The sequence below is a fragment of the Danio rerio genome, chromosome 11 (genome assembly GCF_052040795.2).
Source record: "Danio rerio strain M-AB ecotype USA chromosome 11, GRCz13ab, whole genome shotgun sequence".
Classification (NCBI taxonomy): domain Eukaryota; kingdom Metazoa; phylum Chordata; class Actinopteri; order Cypriniformes; family Danionidae; genus Danio; species Danio rerio.
The window spans coordinates 9,702,501-9,716,781 of NC_141031.1; the positions used below are offsets into that span (position 1 = coordinate 9,702,501).

Genomic DNA, 14,281 nt, shown 5'->3' on the forward strand with positions numbered 1-14,281 from the left:
TCACAACTGATAACCTTGGATAATTGCGGTTACTGCTCTAAAATATGTTCTTTAAATGGCTTGGTAAAAAACTAAAACTTTTCCCTTTTGAAACAATATATTTTATTTTGAAAAAACATTTAAAATACTTTGAAAAAGTAAACATCTCAGGCTAAATAATTAAAATGAATTATTGACTTCTGCTATTTTCATTAGTTTTCAAAAACACTGATTTAAAAAGACACACACACACACACACACACACATGTATGTATATATATATATATATATATATATATATATATATATATATATATATATATATATATATATATATATATATATATATATATTATTATTATTATTATTATTTTTTTTTTCTGGAGATACTGTACTTTTAAAAAAACTAATAATAAAAAAAACTAATAAAAAAAAAAATAGAAACGATAGAAACGATGTAGCAGAAAATGTTGGTGGTTTTAAAACCATGACTTTTTTGAGTCATACCAAGCCTATTCACAAGATTCCAGCGTTGAGCAATTTGGCTATCCACACCAGATGAAACTTGGCAAAAACACTTTAATACAAGTCATTCAGCAGCAAATAATAGTGCACTGCACTCTAACAAAATAGTAAAGCTTATGGTCTAATTAATACATATTAAACCTGCTGTGTTCTTGTTTTTACAAGTGAATGTATAATGTGCTTAAATGATTGTATTTTCATACTAGGCAACTTACAAAACATAATTTGTATGTTCATAATATAAACATAATTTGTATCGATTCGGTCACACAACTGCACTAAGTTGCATTATTAAAGCATATATTAACATACAGACTAACAATTAATATGCCTGAAAAATATGACGTATGCATTTCTTAATTATTTATATTCTCATTCGGAATTATCTTAAAAATCACCAATTATTCTTTAATAACTGTTTGTAAGTAATGCAATACTATGTGGTAATGAAAAATGTGTCCTTAAGGAGCTGTATGTAAGTTGACTCTTCTAAAGCATACAAATACCATATATATTTGCACATATTTAAGAAACATGCTAAGTGAACTTTTTGGTTTATCTGAAAAACAATGCTGAAGTCAGGTATTCTAATTTGAAAATGTGTGTTATATGTTTTATGTGCCGGAACGCTGTCTTTTGGTTCTTTTAACCTGCTCAAGGCCAGTTAAACAAATTATATTTCAGCACCCTGGGATGCCTTGGTGGAAAACCAAGTATTTCATTAATTCTTTCAGAAAGGCCCTCAAAGCTTGCATCCGTTGCCAGAATGTGAACTCAGGTGGACAGTAGCAGACTCTAAAATGAGATGCAGACTCAGAGTTCCAAATGAGGTTATTAGGTAGCGAATGATATAAATATTTTAAATGTAAACATTAGGTGAGCAGGTTACATTGTAACCCGTGTACTAACAACATACATGGCGAGATTTGCAGTGATATGCAATTTGGCTGTTTCCACCAGATGAAACACCACAGAAATTCAAAAAGAGCCATTCAGAAGCACTAAATAAGAAGAGTTCAGATGCAAAATTCTCTAAATCCATCAGACTTTTTTTTTTTTTTTGAAAATTAGCATTTTCGATCAGGGTCCTCTGATAGGTTCAGAGGTTTTATTTTATAGGTAATGATAAGATTATTGGCTTGTAAATATATATATATGTATGTATATATATATATATATATATATATATATATATATATATATATATATATATATATATATATATATATTTATTTATTTATTTATTTATTTATTTATTTATTTATTTATTTTATTTTATTTTATTTTTTTAAATGTACTTCAAACTATTGTTTGGTTTTTAAACAGGGCAAATTTATTTTTGCTTCAAACACAGCTAAATCCACTTGTGCTTTTCTTTTCTTTTTTTTTTCTTTTTTTGCAAAAACCTCTAAATCCACCTATTGGGACAAGACAGTATAATTAGTGGGGAAAAAATAAAAAATAAAAAACTAAAGATGCAAATTATTTTACCAAACATTAAACACATTACCCAAACCACCGAAAATGAAAAACAGGAATCTGTAAAGCAAGTAGCGGTTCTTTTCGCTGTGGTGACCCCTGGTAAACCATGGACAAAGCAGAAGGAAAACGAATTAATGAAATCGGTCAAGTAAGTGCATTAATCGATAACATTAAAAATAACATTAATTAAATCTTAACAATCTGTTGTCATTTCTGATATTTTGGATTTAGCTTTAATGCAAGTAGACCAATGTAAACATTGTAAACTAAGCTTGTTATATTCAAATAACCTAATGTAGTGTGAAAACATTGTGAAACATCAATATCTGTGCATTATCCATTAATATAAAAAGCTTATCAGACATATAGGTCATATGAAGTAGCATAAATAAAATGAAAATCTTCTATCGCAGGCCGTTGCTTTTATATGGAACACAATTTAAATCAGTCTTTAGGCTCGAACGTCAGATTTTCTCCTGCTGGTCCTCAATCTGGCAACCGTTTGTTTTGATCCATGAATAATTTTATAAGTACGAAATACAGCATTTGTAGCTGTAGTTATAAACTGCTTACTAATGACTATTAATCTAGAGTTTATGCTTAACAAATGAGGAGTTAACTCTATTTTTAATGCTTAATAAATGATTAATAGTGTGCAGTTATTACAAGTTACCGATTTTCTTTATCCACGCCACTAATTTGCTGCAGTCTTTTGGCTGGATATAATTGTTCAATACGATAGGATGATACATTAGTGCATCTGTAATATATGGTTTGCTCTGAAGGTAAACAAGTTTGAAACAATCTACATGATAATCTAATTTCCAACAGTTATTTTTAACTATTTATTTCTGAGATCTGTTCTGACAATAAGCCTGGGGCCATTTATATACTTTATGCTGCTGTTGTTCCAACAAGAAAAAAGGAGAAAAAGAAATCTATAAGTTAGTCAAGTTGTGGGCGATGTGAACTACTTTTTCTTCAGACATCAACAGGAATAACTAAGTTTTCTTTTGACATGACAGAATATCGAAGTGTTATTTCAAAGTGTTCTGGAACTCTATTATCCGTTAAGCTGCAAATGAAATTCTCATGATGTCACTTCTCTCAGAACTGCACATTTGAAATGACGGAAATGAACTAGTCACAGGTCCTTGTGTTATGAAGGTTACATCATTAATATGTAGTTTGATATGATCCACTGATATACTAAAACAACAGGGTCTGTCTGGTCAGGAAGTGACTCATTACTAGAGTGATAATGTGAAGCTGTGGTAACATTTCACTGTAGCTCTGCTGTAAGAAACATAGCAACAGTTCTCGAGCGTTGCCTAGCATTTGGTCTCCTTGAATCGCTTTGTCAGCTTGTCTCAGACTAAGTTGCCTGGTGATTCTTATAGTTTTAACGATGGCACCTCGTCTGATTCATGAAGGTCATTATGTGCTTTGACTTCCTCTAACGTGCACAAGGGCAGAGCACCTGCTGTGTATGAAACATGTTTGTGGCAGAACCAAAGTCGCTGAAAGTAATTAATGGGTGTGAATAAACTTAATATGTAAATGCTATGAGTGAGCTACGAGTGAATACTTAATATGATGTGCAGGACATCCAGCCTAGTGAAATTGGTGGACATTTTTCCCCAAAAATTGGACTATTTCAAGTTATTCCCATCATGTTGTATTTAATGAAGAGATTTAAATAATGCATTTTAGTGTTTTATTTATTTATTTATTTTTTTTTCCAGTCAAAGCTTGTCGGCTTATAGTGTGCACACTTTTTAATATACCAAAAAATGTTTGTAAAAAAAACTTGCTTACTGTACTACATTACTAAAGTATTTTGTTCACAAATATTTCTTTAAACTAAGTTATATTACAGCTTTTAAAAAAGGATGTTAAGAGATTTGAGTTTTAAATCAAGTAATGTGAAATGTCAGACAACCAATCATGAAAAACAAATATTTCAGGAATCTGTTAAAACATGTTAAAATTAAAACTACAGTAATTGAAAAAAAAATAATAATAATAATAATAAGTAAATGAATTAAATAAAACTAAATATACAAATAAACAAATAATAAAAAAACAAATAAACAAAAAAATAAACAAATAAAATAAAAAGCAAATAAAAAATAATAATAATAAATTAATTAATTAATTAAATAAAACAAAATAAATAAACACCAAAACAAAACAATAAATTAAATAGAACAAAAATAACTAAATAAACAAATAAAATAAAAGATGACAATAAACAAATAAAACAAAACAAAATTAAATTAAACATAAAACAAAAATAGCAAATAAAATAAAACAAAATAAATCAATCAATCAATCAATAAACAAAACAGAAAAAGTAAATTACATATAAAAATATGAATAAATAAATAAACACATAAAATAAAATAAAAACATTTATGAAAACATTTAAAAATAGATCAATGACAAAAATAGCTTAATTTAGTTGTAGCCTAGAATAGACTGCTTTTGGCACTTTTTGACACTTTTTTTATTGTTAATTTTGTTTTGCAATTCCCAATATTAAGAATGCTACTGAAATGCTTTTCTCAACAACATAAAAATGAATAAAAAAAACCTCCTTCATAAATGTCTTTAGTAGATTGCACTTTTTTGAGTTAATGGATGTTGTACTCATTAAAAAATATATATAATTGTATTCAGCCAAACAGATTCGCTGAAATAAAACAAATAAAAAAACAAGAACTGTGATGCCAGTTTCAGGCCCGTTCGCAGGTAAAAAGAGTGGCACTTGCTGTGCATGCAACCGGAGCCAGCAAAGTATTCTGCTTGGTCCTAATAACTTTCTTTGAACAATTATGCCAAAGCAGTCAATACAGGACAAGAGAGCTCACGTATGGCAAAATAAATAAATAAATGAAATAAACACTCTCTCTCTCTCTCTCTCTCTCTCTCTCTCTCTCTCTCTCTCTCTCTCTCTCTCTCTCTCTCTCTCTCCCATTGTTAATAGATCATTTGAAAATTAGACATTAAATGATTTACTGTCAGTCCATCCAAGTTTTACTGTAGGTAACATTTTTCTAATTATTTATTTTGTAAATCTTTTGTAAATCTTTTTATTTTATTTATTTTTTATTTTTGTAAATCTTATATATTTATTTTTTTTGCTGAAACTTTGGTCCTTGGTGAATCATAAAAATGCAAATCAGCTACTCTCACTCTAGGAAACAGTGTTATAAAAACACGAATGCTAATTTCATTTTTATGATTTTTTTTAGAAGGCCAAACAAGAGTGTTTACTTGGCCTTAGAAACATAAATTGTCTCCACAACACAGGAGAAATTCAGTGAAGCCGTACCTTGTTTTTGTGAGACACTATGCAAATATTTTAAACACTGACTTAGAAGTATGCAGAAGTAGCTTATAAACAGCAACAAAAAATTGTTAAATTGAAATCACATAACTAAATTATCATTTCTAAAACATTTAAGTCAAATTTAAGGCTGATTTATACTTCTGCGTCAAATGCTCGCAAATGCTACGGCGTTGGCACATAGCCCTACGCCGTGGCCGTTGGCGTCGCTGACGTGCACCTCTCAAAAAATGTAACTACACGTCGCAACGGCTTGGTAGAGCTGACGAGTCTGGGTGGGGCCGAGAGCCAAGCGGATGGTGCAACCCCGATGGAGCGATTGTTTACAAGTGTGGAGTCCTGTGAAGGAGCTCCGGATGGAAAGTTTTTCTTTGTGTTTACCTTATAAAGTTGTTGCACGTCCGTCGGTTCCTGCCTCAAAATGAGCGAGCTTGAGCCACTTGTACATTCAGGAAGTGTTCAGGAAAAGCAAAACACCAGTGAAGAAACTCGACACAGAGGAACATTTACACCTCACTGCCAACTAGCTTTTCGGAAGTGTTAATGCAGACCAACAGAGACAGCGCGCAAAAGTATAAATGCACAACTACACGCGTTGCATGCGCCGTGGGTTACGCCGGTCACTTGACGCAGAAGTATAAACCAGGCCTAAAAGTGTAGCTTCATAATTCTCTCCTTCTGATGGTCCCAAAAATGTGTAAGTTTCTTTCATACATAAAAAAAACATAAATGATTTAGTATTGAAAATGATCAAGAACTTCTAAATTAAGTCGTAAGTTTTTAAAAGTGCATGGCCAATTAATGAATTAAGCATTTAATCCAGAGGTGCCCAAACATTTTCGTTTGAAGAGCCAAAAACCAAACATCAAGAGCCATGAGGCGAAGATAACCAATTCACCAAACTATATTACATTAAAGTTACCATAGACAATTTTTTTATTTTTTTTTAAATATTTTTAAAAAAAATAGAAAACATTACTTTGAACCATATTATCTAATGCAGTAAAACTGCAAAGTTACACCATTTTGCGCTACACCGCTGGAGAAATAGAAGCTTGATTATTTAAAAAATATAAATAAACATGCATTTAATAAATAATACTAATGATAATAATATTATACAAAAAAAAGCAAACTGTCATGAATAACAGTTTGCTTTTGTATAATATTATTGTTAATATTATTTGACGTGTTGAAAATATTATTATACAATCTCTGATCATCTCTGATTTAATCACATCTAAAATCAGTTCAAATTGGATTATGGAGTAGCTTATTTATTATAAATGTTCAATAAGTTCATTAGTAAACATTTACAAGGAACCATTTACAAGGATTCTCATACTTTTTCTTTTTGAAAAGGAACTAATGGTCTCAAAGGGAAAAATTCTATATATATATATATATATATATATATATATATATATATATATATATATATATATATATATATATATATATATATATATATATATATACACTGTATGCACACACTCACTGGACACTTTTTTAGGTACACCTTACTAGTACCAGGTTGGTCCCCTTTTGCCTTCAGAACTGCCCTAATTCTTTGTGGTATAGATTTAACAAGGTTCTGGAAATTATTTTCTGAGGTTTTGGTCCATATTGAAATGATAGCACAGTTGCTGCAGATTTGTCAGCTGCACACCCATGATGCGAATCTCCCGTAATTTAAAGATAATATACAGACTATGTTTGGAGGAAATCCAGCCATTGACTTCAATATTATTTTTTGTTCGTACTATGGATGCCAATGTCTACTTTTTTCCAACTTTCTTCAGCATACCTTGTTTTGTGTTCAACAATATTGTTCGTTCATGAAATAAATATAAGTTGTGATGAATGAGTACTGCTTTTTTATGACATTCTCTTTGTGAAATGTTATGCTTGAAAGGTGTACATCTTCTATTTACAAAAATGTATAGTTTGATAGTCTGTTGTTATTGCGGATGTTCACGCATTTACAGTTTATGTCAGAACCCATCAGGTAGTTTGCATATTAGAGATGGGTCAACCACAAGGATGCTGTTACTGGACGGGTACATTGGAGAAATGAAGGGGACGGAAGGTGCATAAATGTGGCTCCCACAATTTCAATAAACCGTAGACCATCCCAATAAACAGCTGAGGAGAGTGAGAATATTTTATCTTTTACAAGCAGCCACCACCTCCTCTGAATGTTAAATCATACCCACAACCTCTGCGTCTAATTCAGAATCATAAATCGCACACTATGATCTCCTTCTTAATCAACCTAAGCACAAGCTTCTAATAAAAGATGATAGTGCCACAGTTTTGCAAAGTCAAGGTAAAATATTTTGCCTCTGAAGCAAGTGGGCAGGACGCTTTGCATGTCATATAAAAAGAATCGTACCGCGGTGAAATAAATATTGCACAAACAATAAAGCCATTCACTCAGTCACAAAAAAGGTACACAGTGTTCTCAATCATTTTCTTCGCCGATGCAACAGTAAATTGCCCTGATGCTGTGTATATGGCAGAAGGAGCTGCAGAAAAGATTGTAACATATTGTGCCTACAGGAAAAAGAGCCAATTTCCCTGCTTGGCACATACGCAAATGAGCATCACCCGCAAGATAAGGAACATAAAAGAAAAATACTGTCACAAGCCCACTTGTGCACAAAGTTACGGCAGATACGCACAAGTCATTGTGAGGAGAATCTTTCCTCTGCTTCCTCTCGCATCTACCCTGCTGTTTATTTACGCAGTGTTGGGAACAAGCTAACTAGCAACAATATTAACTTGTAGGGTCGTATTGTGCTTCTTTTTACAAGATGTAATATGATACTCAAACTTATGAAGTCAGAATTATTAGCCCCCTTTCTTTTTTAAATATTTCCCAAATGATGTTTAACAGAGCAAAGAAATTTTCAGAGTAAGTCTGATAAATATTTTTCTTCTGGAGAAAGTATTACTTGTTTTATTTCGGCTAGAATTAAAGCAGTTTTTATTTTTATACAAAAAACTTTAAGGTCAAAATTATAAGCCTCTTTAAGCTATTTTTTTTTAAAAGAGTGGAGAAACTATGACGTCAATTTGTATGCAAAAACCCAGACGCCATTTAGCATTTTAGCAGTTCTGGTTCCCTCGTCCCAAAGTCAATGGGATTTTAAAATGGGATTTCAGTTAAATCGCTTAAATAAGGTTCGTGGCTAACACAAACTTAAGATACTTTCACGTTTTGTTCTACGACATAAAACACATCAGTTACAGCACACTCTTGATTTTTTAAATGGGTTACACTTCTTTAAAAGGACAGTTGCTATCAAGTTGCTAAATGGCACTGCAGGCAGTGTTGGAGACATTTTACGTCATCAAGCTGATCTGGTCTGGAGCATAGCTCGCCTGCATTGGGCATTTGGGTTTGTCTGTGATTTAAGTATTTTCATGAATAGTATTTTATAGTTTGTAGTATTTTTCTAATTGGGAAATCATTTTGTGTGTAGATGATGCTTTCACTTAAAAAAGACTGTCAAGACAGATTAATTTGTTGATCATTTATTTTAATTAAATGATATTGTGGAGACACTGCCAACCAGTGACGCCTGTCTCTTTCCTGGTCTTAGTAATTCAAACGTGTGAATAAATGTGTAAGAAAAAATACATATTAACTGTCATTTTAATGTGATCAAGTGAATTTTCGTCTTTTTTTTCTTCATCTGAACACATTTACCTCTGTCGTAACTGCGGTATACACTCCTCCATAAAATGTACAGCAGGAGTGACTGTATGGTCTGCTTTTTGCTGTACTTTCTGACATAAAAAAAAATTGAATGTTGTTCTCGATCCATGATGGAACTTGAACTTGTCATCTCTCATCTGCAATTACTTCATACTACCTTAAAATATGTTTTGAAAATGTTAGCTCATCAATACGCTTATTTCATGCGACCGACATTTTAAAGAACCAAAGCGAGGCTGCGGTGGGAAGAAACCCGGAAGTGTAGGACCAGCACTGTAAACATTGCAGTAAAATGCTGTGGACTACAAACCTCCAGCTGTTGCCAAGATTTCAAAATGCAGAAATAGTGTAAACATCACTTTAATATCATTCAGTAAGTTTAATTTAAACAATTAAAAGCAATTTAGCATCAAAGAACATCACAATCTTAGTGATACGCTTAAGTGTCCTCTTAAGCTTCAGTTCATGGCACCAGGTAAACACCATGGGGATGCTTTCCTGCTACAGCCTATGTGACCCGGTGAGCGATAAAACACTGCAGTCCTCTGTAGCATGCCCTCGTGTTGTCTGAAATAGTGTTTTCCCGCTACTGAAGTTTTAAAACTGTCTTAATTCCCGCTAACATGGAAGCGCTGCTGAGCGCGGATGACTCGACTGATCTTGACGGCTGCTTCGCGCTCCAATCTCCGTGTATCTGTGTTTGGTTTGCACTCAGTTTACTGCTCTTCACCCAGTGCAAACATAGATACATGGAGACTGGAGCGCGAAGCAGCCGTGAAGATCAGTTGAGTTATTAGGCAGATCGCTCGTCTGTGTTTGTGCTCAGTAAACAGTGGAGGGTGAACTGATGGCCTTCTCAGCCAATCACAATCATTTCTGTTGAACACGTGAACACAATGGCAAATCAGCGCTGTTTTAAGAAAGCCATCAACAGTGACTTAAATGTTAGCAGGAAATTGATGTTTTTTTTCTTTTAATTCAGTATTGTGACAAGTCTAATATAGTGAAATAATTAGTTTAATAACTTGAGTTCCATAAATGACATCTAAAACGTGTTTGGGAAAGAAAATGTTAACTAACAAGTGCCATTTCCCTTAACTTAGCTGAAAATGAGCTCTGATATCCCTTTTTATTTTCACCATTCATTCAGAACGGACCTTCGGGTCACTTGTAAGGCGGTGAAATGATACATTTGTGTCACTTTCTCTTCGCTGATAAGCTAAATAGCCAGCTACAAAACGTTCCTATGTAACTCCCAATGATGCTTCCGGGTTTCTTCCCACCGCAGCCTCGATTTTGCTTTTAAAAATAGAGGCCGCGTGAAATCAGTCTATTAAAATGATTCCTGCAGAAGTCAAACTATGCATTTGTTTTCTGTGAACATGCACCCTCTAGAGGCAAAAATTACTTAATGTGCCTTTAAGTGTAACTTTCTAGCCCCACCTTGACATCCAAGAAGTCACCTAAGCCAATTTTTACTCATTACCTCCACAGTTCACCAGAAGGGTCTAATATTCATGGGGTATTGTGGGAGTGTCGGCCATGCATGATTGATGCTTTATAAAACCTTCTTTACAGTTCTGACATTTCAGGCGAAACAAGCAGGGTCTGAACTTTCCATCTGGTGCTACCTGCCTGCCTCAAAGTCCTCCACTGTCCTTGAGCCCCAGCGTCACACTCTGATCAGAGCTCTTTAGGGAAAGGGCAGGAACCCACAAGATTAATGCTTTCCCAGGGCATATTACTGTGTGGCGCCAGCTAGCCTAATCACTATCAACAGCTTATTGTTGATGCAGAGAGTGTGCGGAGCTGCTTACCAACACTACTGCCACCAATGTCATAATCGCAGCGCTCCCCGCAGGGCACTTAGCAGCATGGTTCCTCGGTGCATTAAAGCTCACCAAATCTGACGAAAGAAGGATGAAAGCCGAGAGGAAGAGAAGTTCTATCGCTCCACCTCATCATGTATCGCTTCGCAGTAATTGAAGTAGCACGACATGTACATTATGCCTGAAATTAAGCGGGTTATGAAACTGCGGAGGTTTTCAGACATGTGTACTTTAGATCCTCTTCCTGGTAATTAAGTAATTACACTCTTTGTTCTTTGTTTATAAAAGCTAATAACTGATTTACATAGAAATTATAATGATTTACGGGTAGCAAACCAAAGACTTAACACTGATTCTAGAGGGCTGGGATACAAGAAAAGGCTAATGACGCAAGGGGAAAAAGGCAGTTTGTTATGAGATTTATCTGTAGCTTCTCACTACATCTGATTTTTCAAAATAAGTAAACATGTTTTTGCATATCACATGCTGAATCTCAGCTATTGGTTTTCTTATGTTACTGTACTTAAGTCAGGACATTTAAAACACGCTATTTATTTGCATTAGGGCAAAGATAAGTTCTCATCAGTGTCGATCTTTCAATGGCATCTGATTCTTCAGGTTTTCTTCTGTAATTTTAATCAAATTAAAAATTATAATTAACTTTAAATTATAAGTAATGACCAGTTAGTTACTTAAAAAATAGATAGCAAATTACTGACTACTACTAGCAATTGTAATCTGATTACATTACTAATTACTTCATGTAAAAAGTAATCAGACATGGTTTCCGCTACATTCACATTACTCTTCACATTCAGACCCTTCACCCCTCATCCTGCACAAAAATCCAATTTAGTCTGTTTAGGAGGAGTTGAATCGCCGTTTTGTTGGTGATGAGCAATTTCATACAATGGTTTCTATACACTTGCTTGAACAAGTTGCTGGTCAAATTACAAACAGTCAAAAGTTCTTTAGAGACTGGAATATTCACAGCAATATTTTTTGTTTTTACGCTCAATGAAATCAAAGTAATCTCTGTATTTCTACTTGAAGAAACAACCCCTCTCTCGACAACAACCATGTCAGCTCATGTTCTCCAGCAATTTAAAAGCGCATGCTTATTAACTGACATTGCAGTGGAAAACATAATAAAGAGAAGCATTTTTTTTCTTCTAAAACTATAATTGTAAAGCAAGTAACGCAACCATATTGACTTTAGTAACTGTAATCAAATTACACTAATTTAAAATGTAATTCATTACATTACTGCGTTCCTCAAAAATGTTAAATCAAATCCCTTTTATTGTTACATTATCAGGATCACGTGTACTATAATGAGTGAAAAGCTTAGGTGCTGGCTCCAAAACACAGTGCGAAATAAAACAAAACAATATACAATTAGCAATGTTGACAGTAATACGTAGAAAGCAATAAATAGGTGTAAAAATAGTCTGACGGTTGGTGGATTATAATACAGTAATGTGTTACTGTGGAACACATTTGACCCAACTCTGGTAATGACTAATTGATAACTGCCTCTTGTATTACAAGAAAACAGTTTATAAAAAAAAAAAAAAAAAGATTTAAAAAAATTCTATATTTTAATGGAGGAATTATTTTTCTACTAGGGTCACCTTAAGACTTTTACCATATGTACATACGACTTGAATTTTCTACATACAATAATAATAATAATAATAATAATGCAAAATAATTGTTACCAAGGGAAGTTATGTGACAACGGAGTGAGGATCCATGTGCAGCTTTATTTAAAATGTCAGACAGGCAATGATCATGGTGTACAAACAGAAGCATGAGGACAATCAAGAAGTGAGTTAAGTCACAGGCAAATGACAGAGGCAGGCAGCAAACAACTAAAAAAAAAAAAAACATGGGGACATGGAAAAATTAAACATAGGAAACGCTTCGAAATGTACAGGGATAAACCAACAAGACTCAGCAAAGTGTGTGGGAATGTGAGCTGTATAAATAGTCCATGTAATCAGTCTTATATCAGCTACCAGCTGTGTGTGTAATCATAGGAGTTCCAGAAACAGGTGCATGTGGTGCATGACAGGATTTGTAGTTTATAAGGTCACAGAATTGTAGACCAGGTGATGGTGCATGTTTACCAGCAATCTACAAGCCTGGATCGTTGGTGATTATGACAATAAAACTTGTTTGTTCATATGTCCGTTTGTCCGATCGTTTGTTTGTTTATTTGTTCGTTTTCATCCCGCTTAGTGCCTTTATTCTACAGGGGTCACCACTGCATAATAAACCGGGCTTATTATTATAATCATTATTATTATTATTGTTGTTATTATTATTGTAAGGACCTACTAAAATGTAGCTATATAAAATGTATATTTTATTTTAAATAAACAACTTTCTTAAAACCTGTTTTTCTTTTTATTTCTAAAGTATTTGAATACATATTTATAGTTATAGTTACATATAGTTATAGTTATTTATATGATATTTTGTGTCATGATTAATTGGATATTAATAAAAAATGAACTAAAAACTATTTCATTTCAGATATAATTGTTGCCGTTTGACTAATCTTGAAGCCCATCAGTGCTAAGTGTCTGTGTTGACAGTTTGGCTGATAAGAGTGATAACAGCAGTTTATTATTTTGGAAAAATCATTTCACAGATGATGCACACAGCCTAAATAACACTGAGCAGTGAATAACAGAGGGCAGAATGATTTTCCGTGTTTCTCCCCCTGCCCTTGTTTAAGGTTAGCGCTGCTAATTTGCACCTGCACAGGAGTTATAAACCAATTACATGGATGAGTGCTGAGAGAAGCCGGTGGTTGCTAACACTTGAACAAGGGTCAATACCGTGTCTGTTTACTGGCTATAGGGAATATTAGACTTAAGAGCTATTAGTATTTGGAGGGAACATAATAACAAGGTTTGATTTCCCACCCAGACATACTGTAGCAAAGAATGACAGAGAGGATCAGAGATGTAAATCGCCTGTATTGACTTAAGTAATGTTGATGAACGTCCAGTTTTTGCCATGGCTGGTTTCACCATATTTAATCAAATACATTTGTACATTCATTGATTCATTCGTTCGTCTATCCATCCGTCCATCTATCCATCCATGCGTTTTTTAAGAACTGTTTTGGAGAATAGTTAATCCCAAAGTCAAGTCAAGTCAAGCAAGCGAGCCATAGATATATACACTAAATATTGAATATGGACCCTGGGCATGTGTCAAAACCGCCGCCACATTTGTATAATTCTCCCAGGACAAAAGTTGTTGAACCGCACTAGTCAAGATGAAATGTGAAGTATTTAGCGCTGTGTACAGGTGTTGTATTGAGCAAACAAAAAAACAAAAGCATAAAAGGCATCACATTTAAGATTTCATTTT

General features: G+C 33.5%; 1 protein-coding gene across 4 annotated transcripts in view; it reads right to left on the reverse strand.

Moving 5' to 3' along the window:
* Positions 1 to 14,281, reverse strand: part of naaladl2 (N-acetylated alpha-linked acidic dipeptidase like 2) — a 629,431-nt gene that overhangs the window by 515,183 nt on the left and 99,967 nt on the right. The window lies entirely within an intron of this gene.